General features: G+C 47.5%; 1 protein-coding gene across 2 annotated transcripts in view; it reads right to left on the bottom strand.

Annotated features, from left to right (window-relative positions):
* The window catches only part of PLGRKT (plasminogen receptor with a C-terminal lysine), a 68256-nt gene that overhangs the window by 33298 nt on the left and 18008 nt on the right, over window positions 1-16950 (bottom strand). The window lies entirely within an intron of this gene.

Below are 16950 nucleotides of genomic sequence, written 5' to 3'. Positions count from 1 at the left end.
ACTTCATGCCTCATTCACAGAGCGCTTTTTTAATTTTATTACTTCTTACTCAGTTCCTGTTTCAGAGCTACTTGTTATGCACTTGGGATTTGAATAGTTATATTAAAAAAAATGGTTAGTTATGTAAATGCATATTTGCCAATCTTCTGTTATAGATTGATGTGTAAATTGTGTATTTCTCTATGCTAAACAATAAAAAAATTGAAAAAAAAAAAATGGTTTTAAAAGTAAATAACCCTTGAAAGAACAATGCAGAATTTGGCCCACAAAGGCTCCAGTTAGGACACGAGTGGTCAGGTAACACTGCTCAACAGGATATTTTTACTAGTGTAGACTAAAATTTGTTTTAATACATTTTCATTTAAATGCCAACATTTTCTTAATACTATTATGCCTAGTCCATTACTGTCTGGAATTTCCACAACGTTTTAGCCTAGAAATATTGCTAAGATCCCATTTATAAGGTTCAAAAATGTATTGGATATTTTCATTGCATGAAACACCAAGTATCTAGGACACTAAAACAAATATTATAAACTATATAGTGAAATATAAAACATAAAAAAAGTAAATTGTGATATACAGTACAATGTTTATATCTATCAACTTTCCCTATAGTGTAAATGTGGAGGAATTATTCGAGTTATCCTCTTGAAAATCGACAGAGGTAGGATGGTGTAGGAAACATTTGTAAAATAAATATAGTGTAGTATTTTGTAGTAGTATAGCATTTCTTTCCTACACATTTCGCTTTCTTCATCCCCAAATCGACAAACTTTGGCTGCAAAACGCATAGGAAAGAAAGGGATGGAAACCGGAGGGACAAACCTGGAGTGCACTCTGGGTACTTCGTGACCTGACGGGGAAGGTGGAACCCGGAGGTGGCATTGCCTGTAAGAGATCCGTGGTGAGAACACGCTGGTCACACAGTATACTCTGCGCCACAAAAGATTTTAAGATTGTGAGTGAGATTCTCCGAGTCTAACTTTTTTTTTTTTAAAACAACAGTTTGTCTATTTGTATGGGGTACAGAATATAAAAAGAGGAAAAGCACTCCACATATGGAGCACAAGATACGTTTCAGCCGAAACCATAGCAATAACATTGGTACTTCCACAAACACTAAAAAATATATAAGACAAAATAATTAAACAGTAATGTATACACATATCATGTAGGCTAAGATAACAAAAAGTGAAAGCAGGGGCAGGGGAAAGCTTTAACACTCCATTGGTTCCAATCTCCACCCCAAACAGGACTTAGCCAGGATCACTCTTTTTTTCTTAGGAGGATTCTTATAACATGGCCTGGCTCGAATCACAGCCTGCCTTTCCCTCTCCCGTGAGCCAGGCTTCCCATATCTGCGAAAACGTGGCAATGTTATCCCTTAGATATGCCGTTATTTTCTCCATTGTTGACATGTACAAGACCGGTTTCGTTGTACTATTTATATCTGGAACCATTTGCTTGTTCCAGCATGCCGCATCTTGTTACAAGGGAAATATATGTTATTAGTTTATGATGTTCTAGGTAAACCTGATGGGGGGCGGCCCAGAAAAGCCAACCAAGGATCTGGGACCAGAGTAGGTGCTATCATGGTGGTAACCAGGGCGAATACCTGCTGCCAGAGTGGGGCAATCAATGGGCAAGACAACCACATATGACATAGAGCCATGTTGCCTACACCCTTGAAAACATAACAGAGAGTTGTCTTCCCTAATAGCGTGCATACGCACAGGGATAAAGTATCACATTACATGCATTTTCCCTCATAAGTACACAAATAGAGCTGGATATGGCTGCTTGACAGATCTCCTGCCATTCCTCTGATTCCAAGGTTTCGTCTATTTCCGCCTCCATTGTATCATGAATGGACATTTGCTACTTGGCATCGCATTCGATAGTAATTGGCAAATCAGTTCTGTACTATGAAAAAATACTTATAGCATTTTTTACATTTTTATAAACAACTCTGAATTACATTTGAATGTATTATAATGCAACAAGCATTTTTTGTTTCTATAGCAACAATTTACAAAGTCACATACACACACACTAATAATCTAATCTTTATAAACAACTGGCATGCAAGCAGCCAAAAAAGCGAGGAATGTAAACATGGTCCCATTATCTTTCAAGGTTTTCAGATTACAGAGCATGAGCAAACCCTGAAAACAGGGGGTGAAGTTGATGAAAGTTGTTGTGGCTAATTCACAAAGTGGTGCTATTGGTGCTGAATGTAGTATTAAACCTCTCCACAAATGTATTGGTTAAACCGGCTTAATAGTGTTAAAAGTAATAGTATGGAGGAAAGAAGCTGATTGGAACACCACAAAAAGATGACCTGAGAAGTTTTGCAGAATGTATCCATGAGCAAGAATAAGCACGTCATTAGGACTATAAAATCATTACAAAAAGGATGTCAAAGGAATGCTACCGGTATGTGTCTCTAATGGAAGCTTTACTCTACTCATGATGCTGAAATGAAGCACATTGATATACACATACACTTGAGTATATTGAGTACATTGAGTATACAAAGATACACAACGTTATACACTGCTAAAAATTCAACCCCGTCCGGTTTGCTTTTGTGTGCGCTTCTATTTGCTTGGCATTACAAGAAAGTGTCAAGTTGTACTGAGCTCACAAGAGTCAGGGACATAAGATAAGACAGAGAATTAAGAGTCTGGGCATTGTTCTGCCTGTGTAAGGCCAAGTAAGGCAGTCGAAACAGAGAATGTTTAGCACAGATAGTCATAGCCTGTGTGTTTACCCTTTAGGCCTCGGACACGCTTACCGCTGGCGTGCTGAGGCTCAGGGAAAGCGGGTGCTTTCCCTGGCCTTGCGGTTGCTTACCGCAAGCGCTCTCAGCAGCCGTCAGGGGGCGGTCCGGGGGCGGGCGCGTCACTGGCCGGGGGCGGGCCAGTGACGTCACGGAGCTGATTCGCCCTTATTGGGCGAACCGCTCACGTGACCGGCCTGTCTCGCCGGCAAGCCGGGGGAATGTTAAATTCCCCTAAGACCTGCGCTTCCGCAAGCGCGCGGAAGCGCAGGTGAGCCCCTACTAAAGCCGCTCTAATTGCGGCTGTAGGGGCTCAGTGCTGAACGGGAGCGCACGTCAGCGCGCTTCCGCCAGCAAGCAGTAAGCATGGCCGAGGCCTTACTCTGGAGGAGTGCATGTTCACCTGGGTTTATTGCAAACTTTTGTGAAAATAACTAATTAAATCCCTCTGTGCAAAGAGCTACTATTTGTCACCCAGATTGTCCCGCTCCCACACGGCTGGTCAAACCCCCAATAATGAAAGGTGGTCCTGTTTTAGAATACAGAGCACATCATGTACAATTGGTGAAAAGGATCACCCTAGCGCAGTGATGGCAAACCTTTTTGAGCCCAAGTGCCCAAACTGCAAACCAAAACGACTTATTTTTTTCAAAGTGCCAACACTGCAATTAAACCTCACACGCCCCTCTATTAGGGTGACCAGATTTTGAAAATGAAAAACCGGGACACAAAAAAAATTATTAATACAACAAAAAACATTACTAAAAAAGAATATTATAATGATATTTATCTAATAGTGTCACCATTGATGCTGTATTATTCATTCTACCTCTTCCCATTCTCTCTCTACCTTCTCTCCCATCACTGCCGCCAACAGAAATCATGCGCCCCCCCCCCCAAAGGGAGGGAGGTGACAGGGAGGGAGGAAGGTGACAGGGAGGGAGGGAGGTGACAGGGAGGGAGGGAGAGAGGTGACAGGGAGGGAGGGAGAGAGGTGACAGGGAGGGAGGAAGGGAGAGAGAGAGGTGACAGGGAGGGAGAGAGGTGACAGGGAGGGAGGGAGAGAGGTGACGGAGGGAGGGAGGGAGAGAGGGGTGACAGGGAGGGAGGGAGGGAGAGAGGGGTGACAGGGAGGGAGGAAGGGAGAGAGGGGTGACGGAGGGAGGGAGGGGTGACAGGGAGGGAGGGAGAGAGGGGTGACAGGGAGGGAGGGAGTGACGGAGGGAGTGACAGGGAGGGAGGGAGGTGACAGGGAGGGAGAGAGGTGACAGGGAGGGAGGTGACTGGGAGGGAGGGAGGTGACTGGGAGGGAGGGAGGGAGAGAGGTGACTGGGAGGGAGGGAGAGAGGTGACTGGGAGGGAGGGAGAGAGGTGACTGAGGAGAGATAGAGGTGACTGGGAGGGAGGGAGAGATAGAGGTGACTGGGAGGGAGGGAGAGATAGAGGTGACTGGGAGGGAGGAAGAGATAGAGGTGACTGGGAGGGAGGAAGAGATAGAGGTGCCTGGGAGGGAGGGAGAGATAGAGGTGACTGGGAGGGAGGGAGAGATAGAGGTGACTGGGAGGGAGGGAGAGATAGAGGTGACTGGGAGGGGCGAGGGAGGTGACTGGGAGGGGGGAGGGAGGTGACTGGGAGGGGGGAGGGAGGTGACTGGGAGGGGGGAGGGAGGTGACTGGGAGGGAGGGAGCTGACGGAGGGAGGGGGTGCGAGAGGTGACAGGGAGGGAGAGAGGTGACAGGGAGGGAGAGAGGTAACAGGGAGGGAGGGAGGGAGAGAGGTGACAGGGAGGGAGGGAGGGAGAGAGGTGACATGGAGGGAGGGAGGGAGAGAGGTGACTGGGAGGGAGGGAGAGAGGTGACTGGGAGGGAGGGAGAGAGGTGACTGGGAAGGAGAGATAGAGGTGACTGGGAGGGAGGGAGAGATAGAGGTGACTGGGAGGGAGGGATAGAGGTGACTGGGAGGGAGGGAGAGATAGAGGTGACTGGGAGGGAGGGAGAGATAGAGGTGACAGGGAGGGAGGTGAAAGGGGGGGAGGCAGGTAGGGAGGGAGGTGACAGGGAGGGAGGGAGCTGACGGAGGGAGGGGGTGCGAGAGGTGGCAGGGAGGGAGGGAGAGAGGTGACAGGGAGAGAGGTGACAGGGAGGGAGGGAGAGAGGTGACATGGAGGGAGGGCGGGAGAGAGGTGACTGGGAGGGAGGGAGGTGACTGGGAGGGAGGGAGGCAGAAAGGTGACTGGGAAGGAGAGATAGAGGTGACTGGGAGGGAGGGAGAGATAGAGGTGACTGGGAGGGAGGGAGAGATAGAGGTGACTGGGAGGGAGGGATAGAGGTGACTGGGAGGGAGGGAGAGATAGAGGTGACTGGGAGGGAGGAAGAGATAGAGGTGACTGGGAGGGAGGAAGAGATAGAGGTGACAGGGAGGGAGGGAGGTGAAAGGGGGGGAGGCAGGTAGGGAGGGGGGAGGGAACTGACGGAGGGAGGGGGTGCGAGAGGTGACAGGGAGGGAGGGAGAGAGGTGACATGGAGGGAGGGAGGTGACAGGGAGGGAGGGAGAGAGGTGACATGGAGGGAGGGAGAGAGGTGACAGGGAGGGAGATGACGGAGGGAGGGAGGTGACAGGGAGGGAGGGAGAGGTGACAGGGAGGGAGGGAGGGAGGGAGAGAGGGAGAGAGAGAGGTGACAGGGAGAGAGGTGACAGGGAGGGAGGGAGAGGTGACAGGGAGGGAGGGAGAGGTGACAGGGAGGGAGGGAGAGGTGACAGGGAGGGAGAGGGGTGAAAGGAAGAGAGGTGACAGGGAGGGAGGTGACAGGGAGGGAGGTGACAGGGAGGGAGGTGACAGGGAGGGAGGGAGGGAGGTGACAGGGAGGGAGGGAGGTGACAGGGAGGGAGGGAGGGAGGTGACAGGGAGGGAGGGAGGGAGAGAGGTGACAGGGAGGGAGGGAGAGAGAGAGGGGGAGAGAGAGGGAGAGGTGACAGGTATGGAGAGGATGACAGGGAGGGGGAGAGAGAGACACACACAGAGACACACACACAGAGACACACACCCAGACAGAGACACACACCCAGACAGAGACACACACCCAGACAGAGACACACACCCAGAAAATTATATAAATAATTTATTGACATTAATTAAAATTAAATAAAAAATGAAGACATTAATTGGACATTCCTCATTGTCATTCCTGACCTGACCTTGGGGCTTGTTTATATAATATAAAAATGTGCTAAATAAATAGCAGGGGAAAGCAGAAATATGGTTGTGCATTATTATAAATATATATGTTGCTACTTACACTTACAGTACTTATTGTACAGACTGTGTCACACGTGCAGCAGCAGCAGCTCTGCCTCTGAGCAGCTCCAGACTGTCTGACACACCTCCTGTGCTCCTCGTGGCAGTCACTGTCACAGGTCAGTGACATCACTGCCATCCCATGGATCACTGCGGCCCCTCCCACCCGGCATCTGTCCAATCCCCTGCCGTCTTGCTGAGCTGCTCCCATCCTCCTCAAATGGCCACCAATCTCCTGCACCGTTACTCCCTGGTAGTGTAGTGTGGTGTGCTCTGCTCATACTCTGCCCCCGGCTCTCGGCATTCTCACCCAATCCCCTGCAGCCTAGCATTCTAGCGTCCTAACGGCTCCTCCTCCATTCCACCTCCCTCCAAGCTTCTACGTCACTGCCCCCCCCTTCGCGCTCCGCGACCGGCCGCTCGTGGTGCGTCATCGTGCCACGCGGTTGCCATAGAGACCAGGCTCCGCCGGGTGCATTGAGCGGCTTCCTCCCCCCTGACGGCGAAATCCAAAGGCGTGCCCACAGAGACGGCTCGGCGTGCCGGCAGCGGCACGCGTGCCACGCGTTCGCCATCACTGCCCTAGCGCATAAAAAAATTAAGAGTTAATGAAACCTTAGTTAGGTTGGAACCAAATTATCCCGAGATTCCTAAAGACAATAAAATATGCTGATTAAATCATAAAAATGTAATAAAAATTAAACAATTATACAAATAATGATAACAAATATCGAACGTATAATTCTGTATACCAAAAACCTTGTTCAAGCTTGAACACAAAACCTTAAACAACAACAAAAACGATAAACGTATATATCAGTGGAAGTACAGTAATCAATCACATAAGGAGGACTAATAAGTAGTTGCAATGCAATGGCACGTGGAAAATTTGTTCCCAAAAAAAAAGGGTCCTTACCGTAACTAAATGTTATTCATATGTTAGGCACCATGTCCCAAATTTAAAAACGATCAAAGAGAAAAAGATTCTTATCGCCACTTTGTCTCAAACAGGGTTAATACCCTCTTCCCTGATTGTAGGGGAATAGGTGATCACTCTTCAATGTGAGTGAGTTTACACCTCGTGATGATATCAGTAAGACAGTATGGACTAGCTCCGTAGTAATATAGAGTGATGTATTGTGTCCAGTGAACGGTGTATATACACAATGCCTCTCTTCAAATAGAAGGAATGATGATATCGGTTATTTAGGCTGACTCTGTGTGTGCTGCTTATGGTAATGACATGGACCATCTTCTGTACCCTCAAATACATTCGGGAGGACACCTCTTCATAAGGACGCATGAGATGGAAGTTAACATTTACTTTAATGTTGCTTTTATTTACAAATGTACTTTCCAAAGAGCCGTTTACCCCTTAGCAGCAAGAGGGGTAAGACAGAAATCAGTTTTTAATCATTTTCCCAATGTACACACAGCTTTACCACCACCATACAACAGAAAAACACAACCACACTATTTTTTATTGAACTGAACCTTTGCACAAAGGCAACATAATGAATGAATACTAACTGCTCAGAGGTATGCGGTTTTAACCACTTCTTTGGCTAAATATTTGCAATACCAACTGCTATCATAGGTAGAAGAGCGGTCTGATTGCAATTAGCGTAAACATTTGACTCTTGTGCCTCTTTAATTAACCTGTGTCTGCACAGAGTTCAACTGTAATCTGGTGACTAATTAGGCCTATATATTCCAAGGCAGACTAGGGGAACCGCATTGCAAGGGTTAGCAGCATTGCTTACTTTAAAGTGGTGAAGGAATAGAGAGAGAACCCTGTATAGCACTCAGGTTCACGCTCTGATGGTAGATGAGTGATTTAAAACATAAACTTTATTATTAGCATATATTAAAATAGTGGATGTTGGAACAACGTGCTGGAGGTAGGTTGATCCTGAATACTAGTAGCCGTGTTGGCTCCGGATCAGATAATATCTTATATACCAGATATAACTATATTGGAACACTGGTAACAAAACGGCACATAGATCCTGATGTGGACCTTTGTGATGGGTGTGGGTTCCAGGGTGTGCTAATAAAGGTACTGAAGTAACATATCACACACTGGCATGGTCTGCGTACTTCCTTTATTAAGGTGGTAAGTATGATATGTATATATATGCTGGTAGACGCTGGGAACGAGTATAGTATGATTCTCAGCAGTCGTGAGTGCAGTCAGCTAATTAACCACTCTATATATATGGGTGTCTCCGGCCAAGTGTCAAACTGAACTAAGGTGACCTTCTATTGTATATACTGTAGGGTAGGTGCCCTGCACTACCTCTAGGGCTGTGTATAGACTGTAAGCAGGTAGAGGTTATAGACACTTATGTAAGGGAGGCACTGTGGCTGGATAGTAATCATAATCCCATAGCAGAGGGTGAGCTGAGAGTAAGCACCAATAGTGACCCTTAAAGTGCTGCTGTCTAGAATATCCCTGACAGCAGCGCAGCTATGGTGTTGCTGGGGGTCACTATATCAGTACTTCAAGGATATTTGGCTGCAGCAGGGGCCCCCTACTATTCTTACTTTAAAGTGGCAATATTTAAAAAAAGGCTTGAAATATACAACAAGCAGTTATTACAAGGAGTAAGACAGAAGAAGTTGGACAGAAATGGAAGTCGACGAGTACACCAGCACGAGCCTTGGCTTTGAAGACAGGGAATATCATTAATGCTATGCGATATCTCATAAGCAAGAGCAGTAAAACTATTACTAGTCTGCCTTTCTACCCTGCATTACCATCACTTTCCTCCCACATACTCCTATACTGTACATACATTTCTGCCTAATGTATCACTATGCCTACCCTGTTACTTTCTCTTTACAGTCGCATTCCTGCTGATCAAGCTTTCATCTTCCTTCCATCTGCCATATAGCTCTCACTCCATTGCACCTTCGCTTCGATCTTCTCCTCTTCCCATGAACTTTTCTCCTTTCCGTGCTCATGGCTTGCATGCCCCTCTACTTCGCAACACAAGATACATTCCTACAAGTCCCAATCTCAGTGAAAACAATGGAAATTAGTGCGCAGCTAATACCTAGTACTTAACAAAAAGTGACCTGTGCACCGTGATTAGGAAACAATATTGTAAACCTTATGTGAGGGTGACACTTGGCGTGGGTCTGCAGCCTCTCTTGGGGGTGGCTCGACACCCCTGGAACTAGACAGAAAACAGAAAAACAAGGCGCACAACGCACATAGTGTAATAGAGTATAAAACGTGACTTTATGATTAAAAATAAATATATCTGCGTACATCAAGATAATGATTACAAGCGGTTGGTTATTAGGTTTACCACACCATGTGATGACCGGAGGTAGCACCCTTGGTAAGTACCAGCAGGGGATGTATCAGCAAGCGTCTCGTCTGCTTCTTACTTCACAGCTGCGGGAACTACAGCAGGAGATGTATCAGCAAGCGTCTCGTCTGCTGCGGGCTCCAGTGCTCACCGTCTTGGGATGGTTTGTGTGAATGTCCTATAGTAGGAGTCCCAGAGCACACGGCTCCAAGCGGCGTGCTGTTCCTTGCGGGGCGCCCAGCGATGACGTCACAAATCGCCCATCAGCTTCCGGAAACCTTCTCCTGGAACGCACGGCGTGCGTGTCAAGTTGGAAGTTACCAGCAGAATGGAGTAGACAGCGCGCATGCGTCAAACAAATCAGCTGTGTTTGTAATCACTGTGTTTGTAATCACAAGCAATTAGCTACACATGTAATTATTGATACAGCAATTAGACACCGCAGCTCTGATTGGAGGAAGTTGGGTATATATATGCACAACCTCCATCATTATGCATACACTCCCTGAAGAAGTAACCTAGTGTTACGAAACGCGTTGGAAAGAAGGGTGTCATTGCTCGTTTCCCCAAAGTATTTTGAAGCGTCTCTGGACACTGTCAGTAAGCTGATTTGTTTGACGCATGCGCGCTGTCTACTCCATTCTGCTGGTAACTTCCAACTTGACACGCACGCCGTGCGTTCCAGAAGGTTTCCGGAAGCTGATGGGCGATTTGTGACGTCATCGCTGGGCGCCCCGCAAGGAACAGCACGCCGCTTGGAGCCGTGTGCTCTGGGACTCCGACTATAGGACATTCACACAAACCATCCCAAGACGGTGAGCACTGGAGCCCGCAGCAGACGAGACGGTTGCTGATACATCTCCTGCTGTAGCTCCCGCAGCTGTGAAGTAAGAAGCAGACGAGACGCTTGCTGATACATCCCCTGCTGGTACTTACCAAGGGTGCTACCTCCGGTCATCACATGGTGTGGTAAACCTAATAACCAACCGCTTGTAATCATTATCTTGATGTACGCAGATATATTTATTTTTAATCATAAAGTCACGTTTTATACTCTATTACACTATGTGCGTTGTGCGCCTTGTTTTTCTGTTTTCTGTCAAGTCCCAATCTCGCCTCCTTCCTCTCTCCTGCTCCTTGATGCTAGAGATATTTTTCAGCTTCCGTTTTCCTAGTTGCTCTCGTTCTTTCTTTCCTCCTATGTCTCTATTCTTGGTCTGCACCATCACTCTTGGATACTCGCTCCCTCTCGAACAAGGTTCTCTGTGTGACCTCTTCTTCTCGCGCTCTGAAATTTGGCTCTCTGATTCTGACTATGTTATAGAGGTTGCACTCTCCTACGGTCTTTCCTTCTCTTTCTTTCTCCTATGAATTGCGGTCATATCCTCCTCCTGCTACTGTACCTCCTTTCTTCTCTCTGACTAGGAGATTGGTCATTTTGAGGATTCATCCTTGGTTTCCCATTTTCTTATTTCCTCCTATGGCCTTTACCAAACAAACAGCTAGAGATCCAATATACCGGCACAGCACGAGAGATAAATCACATAAAAAGTGGTTTATGGGGTCCAAAATGCACACATATGCCAACGTCTCGACCCCTGAAGAAGGTCCCAATGGGGACCGAAACGTTGGGCATATGTATGCATTTTGGACCCAATAATCCACTTTTGTGTGATAATCTCTCGTGCTGTGCCGGTATATTGGATCTCTAGGGATCCTCACAGACTATAACTATTTATCCTTTACCCTGCACCACATTTGCTTCTGCTGAGGCTTTTTTTCCATTGTGTGCTGCGATTCTCTCTCATACATACTGTACATGTTTTTGCTATCTTTCTGTAACAAGCACTGTACACTTCGTATAGTAAATCTAAAATTTTATAAGTACCGTTTTTGGACTCTAATTGAACTTTGACGTAATTAACCGCATTTTCTAACAGTTTGCTAGATTAGGTTGTGTGTTAATTATATTATTTTCTAGTAGACAGGACACAGGAACACCTTAGGGTAAGAGCTTAAATGATTCCTGTGGTGGGAGCGTCTTGAGGTGTAATGAGATGGTTTTTGCCGAGTTATTGCTCATTTTTAGTGGCCTGTGGGCAGGTGACTGAGTCAGCTGGGCAGCTGGAGGTTTTAACCACATACACAGTCACTTGCCCACAGGTAGTGACATTCGTGACCGTCAGTAACACTACAAAAACAATACAGTTACCCAAGCCTGTTTTGGTGGCATTGTTAACGCTTCCCTTTTGTTTTCTCCTTAATGCTATTCCCAAATATTGCCGCTTCCTTCTCAGTCTGATTGCTGAAATAAAACCTTATTGCAGGTCCTCCTCTCCCACCTGAACTAATGCCATCTCTCCTTACTGCCCTCACTGCCTTACAGCTCTTTACCTTTCAATCTAATCAAAATGCTGCTCTTTACCTTTCAATCTAATCAAAATGCTGCTGCGTTAATAACCACACTCGCCTCTGTATCCATCTCATATTTCTCCTCCTGAAAAGCATGCTGGCTCCCTATTAAACTTCCCCTTCTCTACAAAATTATTTTAATCTCTTTCAAGGTGCCCCGCTCTTCTTCCCTACCAATAGCTCAGCTTGAATATCTCGCTATATCCCTATTTCGCCCTCTATGCTCTGCTCAGGCCGGTCTTCTCTTTATCCATGTGTCTCTACCGATCTCTCACACGTATAACCCTTCTCACATGCTGCACCCTACCTCTGGAACGCCCTCCCTCTCAATGTGCACCACACGCACCTTCCATCTCTAGCATCACGACACACTTAAACTCACCAATACACTCAAATGTACTCCTGCTCCAGTTAGGCTGCAGCTAGGGTGGAGCGAATTACGCGCACCATCAGCGTGATCAGAGGCATAACTCTGAATGCCCTCGTCCAGGGGGAGGGCACGAGCGCGCATGTGTCCGTGTGCTTGCTGCTTGGCGAGACAACCAAATTTGATTTGGCTACTTGCTGATGCGTCACGTGAGCAGTTCGCCCAATGAGGGGGAACCAGCTCCGTGACATCATTGCCACGGCCCCCAACATGCCCCACCGCTCGCACAACTAGCTGGCCAGTAATTGCAGCACGAGCAGAGCACGACGCCACGACGCTCAAGCGCCAGCTCCCAGCCTGGCCGCAGCCTTTGTCTCCACACTAGCTCATTAGATTAAAGATGACAGGGTGTGGGCTCCTTTCTGCCAATGTTACAGTACATTCATTGATGCACTTGTCCCACCTGTATTATTAAATTCCCAGTACTCTAATTGTATTGTAATTGTGTAAAACATTGTAAAGCAAAGTGCACCTGCTTGGTGCTATAAAAATACCCATGCATAATTTACGTGAAAAACAGAATATCATTTTCCGTGGGATGTTCTTTACTGCTTAAATAAAGTATATTGACATGTTTATAAATTCTCTGACTTACCAAAAAGTTGTTGAAATCAGACATAATTAACATTAAGGGCTAAGAGACGGTGTAGAAGTTTCATAATCTAACATGTCCAGACACATTGATGTGGGAAGTACTATACTTAACTGTAACACTGGAGCCCTATTACCCCAGCAGAACACAAATAAAACCAGAGCCATAAATAATATCTCAATCTAGATAAACTGTGCTTCCAAATGACAGACAAAACAATGTTGGCAGTGAATGCATACCAACAATTCTTATCATAAACCAGCTTATTCTGTACTGTAGAGTCCCAGGGGTGAGCAAGCCTTTTACACCCCTCCCACCCTTTTTACCTGTGATATTAGTCGGGCCCCTCCTGCCTGATGTAATCCAAATCACATGACTTTTTTCAAACATTAAAATATGACAAATGTTATGGCTTTGTTTTTAAATAAATCAGATAATACTGACTTCAATTTTTTTCTCCCTCCCCCATCCTCTCCCTGATCCTCTCTCCCCCCTCTCATCATCATCCCCCTCAGCTCTCTCCCCCTAGCTCTCTCTCCCCTCCTCATGCCTACCAGTGGGACAGGGGGGGTGGTAGAGGCAGGCGGGGGGAGATGAGGGTACTTGGCGGGGGGAGATGATGGTACTTGATGGTACTAGGGAAGCAGAGGAGAAGCCGGCAGAGGAGTTAGGAGTTGCACAGAGGCAGAGCAGGACGGCCGGGGAGGAGCGCGCTATAGCGGCATAGACACCGGGTCGGCACCGTTGGGGCGCGCTCCTCCCCGGCCTTCCTGCTCTGCCTCCGGGCAGCTCCTTACTCCTCTGCTGTAGACCGTGAGAAAGACCTGCCTAGAAGTTTCACATCTGTTAGAATGGTGCAAAGAAAAAGCTGCCTCCAAGTCACTGCCGTCAGATTTCACGTAAGTGAGAATAATTTTTTATTTTATTTTTAAACTACATGCATTTCTACACTCAGGTTTTATACATTTTATTTCTCTGGGCATTTTATGTCCTCATTGCTAGTGGTCTAAAATGCACCACAGGTCTCCTCTGGTAATGGAATGATCACATCTGGAGTGACCCATACAGAACTAAATGGGATAAAGCTGCAATAAACTCCATATGTACTTAATGTTACTAAAACGTAGAGTACAGCCCTGTTTAGTAATGTAGTGCATCAAAAAAGAGAACACACTGAAGATATGGGTAAATACCATTTTTCATTATTCAGAACTTTTGCTTCACCATTACAATTGGAAGAAATCTGACTATTTGGTGGCAACACTCACATATACAGTTTGGGCATGCACTTTTGTTAGTCATCTTTGCCAATTGTTCTGTAGGCCCTGTAAGGGTGTCCCCCCCGGTTCCCCTGATCTTCCTTTGCCCCCTGCCTTACCCCAGTGGCAGTGGGGGAAAGGAACGGCGACTTCTCCCGGCGGACACCGCCATCTTGGTTGCGACGCGAGGTTCGCGCAATGCGCAGAGATTGGCCAGGGTAGCGGTGGCCATCGCCAGTGTGCCGGAGCTCTGGGAGGTTGCGCAGGCGCAGTTAAGCGTAGCAGCGGCCATTACAGCGTCGCACATGCGCAGTAAAGTTCGCGCACGCAGTCCCCATAGGAAAGAGCTGTGCCAAGGACTACAATTCCCAGCAGCCTCTGGGGACTGCACTTTCACACTGGTCACAGGCAGCATTGAAGCCAATAGAGCTGGCAGATTCTCATGCTGCAGTTGCAACAATGTTGTGTGCAGACAGGGTTTTTGTCAGTTGGATCCAGGAAGAGATTGGGGAAGGTAGTGTACACAGAGCAGGGCTCTGCTGTACTAGGCCAGAGAAACCCCAGGCCCAGGTAGGCCCCACTCCCCACTAGGTTAGTGGGTAATTAATAAGAGACGGACCCAGGTTAGGGACCCTGCCCTTAGGTGCGTGTGGTGTGCAGTCTTGTCAGTGTCACGGCTGTCAGTGCTGTGAGGGCTGACAAGAAGGCATCGTGTGTGTAGCACATTTGCTGCGGGTGCTGGGAGTATTAGTTAGCAGTCAGGACCGGGAAGAGCTAGGGGAACGGATTAGGACAGTAACCCCCTAGGCCCCAGATAGGTCTTCACTCCCCAGCTTGTGGTGCTACAGGGACAGGCCCTAGGTTAGGGACCCTGTCACTTTAGTCCTAGTGTTAGATAGGGACACAGCGGACGCTGCGCTCCCAGAGAACAGACTTGGGCTCACGTCTGTGCCCACAGAGACAGAGACTATCTCCAGGGTGGGATCGCCCCTGGCGGACCCATGTGAGGAAACATTGGATCAGACGGGATCACCAAGCGGCAGACCCTTTTCGAAGTCGCTTGCAGGCCCGAGTGCAGGAGCGCTCGGCAGGTATCCCCCATAAGTGCACCAACGTATCCTAACATATCACAACTACACATAGTGGCAGCGCTGACCACGGGACCAGGGGGTTGGGCTGTGGACCCAGTGTGGGGATATACGGTGACTGTGGAGTTACTCTGTTAGTAGTGAATGTTATAAGTGTGTGTTATTGCCTGCATATTTATTCTGCGTTACAGTAAACTGGTTATATACATCCCTGAGTACGTGGTTATTGTATATGCGGGTCCTGTGTAGGCAACCTTCTACATCCCTAGAACCCTACACAGGTGGAGGCGTTGAAACCGAGAACGTTCCAGAGGATTCACCCCAGGCTCTCACTGGCGGAGGCTCAGACCTCCTGTGAGCCTGACAGGTATAACGCACCACACCTGGTAACATATAGGTTCCCCCCACATTCACTGTATCTGCGATTGGGGGTGGGGGAATACCCGTTACAGCACCTTTCCCTATGCCTATGGGAACTACGCGGGCGACTACCCGTGCTACAGTACTGTACCTGATGCTCACAGGAGGCCTAAGCCTCCTCGACTGGGAGCCAGGGGTGAGCTCGCTCTCTGTTCGGTGCACCTATGAGGGATCCCAGCAGAGCGGGATGGTCCCACATAGGACTCAATAACCAGTTACTAATAATACACACACACACACACACGCACAATGTATATAACGGATCTTTACTGTACACACACACACACACACACACACACACACAATAACACATGCTGAACACATAACAGTACCCTTGGTACCAACCGTGTAGACACAATGTCCCAACACTTGGTGATCCCCCAAAGTACTGAGGGTGCCCTGGGCCCCTAAACACATGGTGTCCACAGAACAATCACACCCAAAGTGTGAGGTAGCACAACCCCAAAGTGTTCTGAGCCGTTGGTGCACTTAGGATACCTGCCTGGGCACACCTGTACCCAGGTGTCGTCGTCGGATTGTATTGTATTGTATGTCTTTATTTATATAGCGCCATAAATGTACATAGCGCTTCACAGTAGTAATACATGTTGTAATCATACTGTATAAATAACAAATAATATAAATAACAGGTCATGGGAAGAGGTGCTACAGACATAAAAGTAACATTAAGGAAGAGGAGTCCCTGCTCTGAGGAGCTTACAATATAATTTGTAGATAGGGGAACATAGAGACAGTAGGAGGGAATTCTAGTAAGTGCGTCTGCAGGGGGCAAAGCTTTATGTATCATGTGTCCAGGATTATCCAGTGCTATTCATATGCTTCTTTAAGCAAATGTGTCTTAAGGTGGGTCTTAAAGGTGGATAGGGTGGGTGCTAGTCGGGTATTGAGGGGAAGGGCATTCCAGAGGTGCGGGGCAGAAAGTGAGAAAGGTTTAAGGCAGGAGAGAGCTTTAGATACAAAGGGGGTAGAAAGAAGACATCCTTGAGAAGAACGCAAGAGTCGGGATGGTGCATAGCGAGAAATTAGGGCTGAGATGTAGGTAGGGGCAGAAGAGTGTAAAGCTTTAAAAGTGAGGAGGAGAATTGAGTGCGAGATGTGGGATTTGATCGGAAGCCAAGAGAAGGATTACATGAGGGGAGACTCGGAGACAGATTTAGGAAAGAGTAGAGTGATTCTGGCAGCAGCGTTTAGGATAGATTGTAGGGGAGAGAGGTGAGTAGCAGGGAGGCCGGACAGCAGGAGGTTGCAGTAATCGAGACGGGAGACAATGAGGGGCTGAGTCAGTGTTTTAGCAGACGAGTAACAGAGGAAAGGGCGTATCTTTGTGATTT

Source organism: Ascaphus truei, chromosome 1 (genome assembly GCF_040206685.1).
Source record: "Ascaphus truei isolate aAscTru1 chromosome 1, aAscTru1.hap1, whole genome shotgun sequence".
Classification (NCBI taxonomy): domain Eukaryota; kingdom Metazoa; phylum Chordata; class Amphibia; order Anura; family Ascaphidae; genus Ascaphus; species Ascaphus truei.
This window is presented reverse-complemented; position numbering and strand designations above follow the sequence as displayed.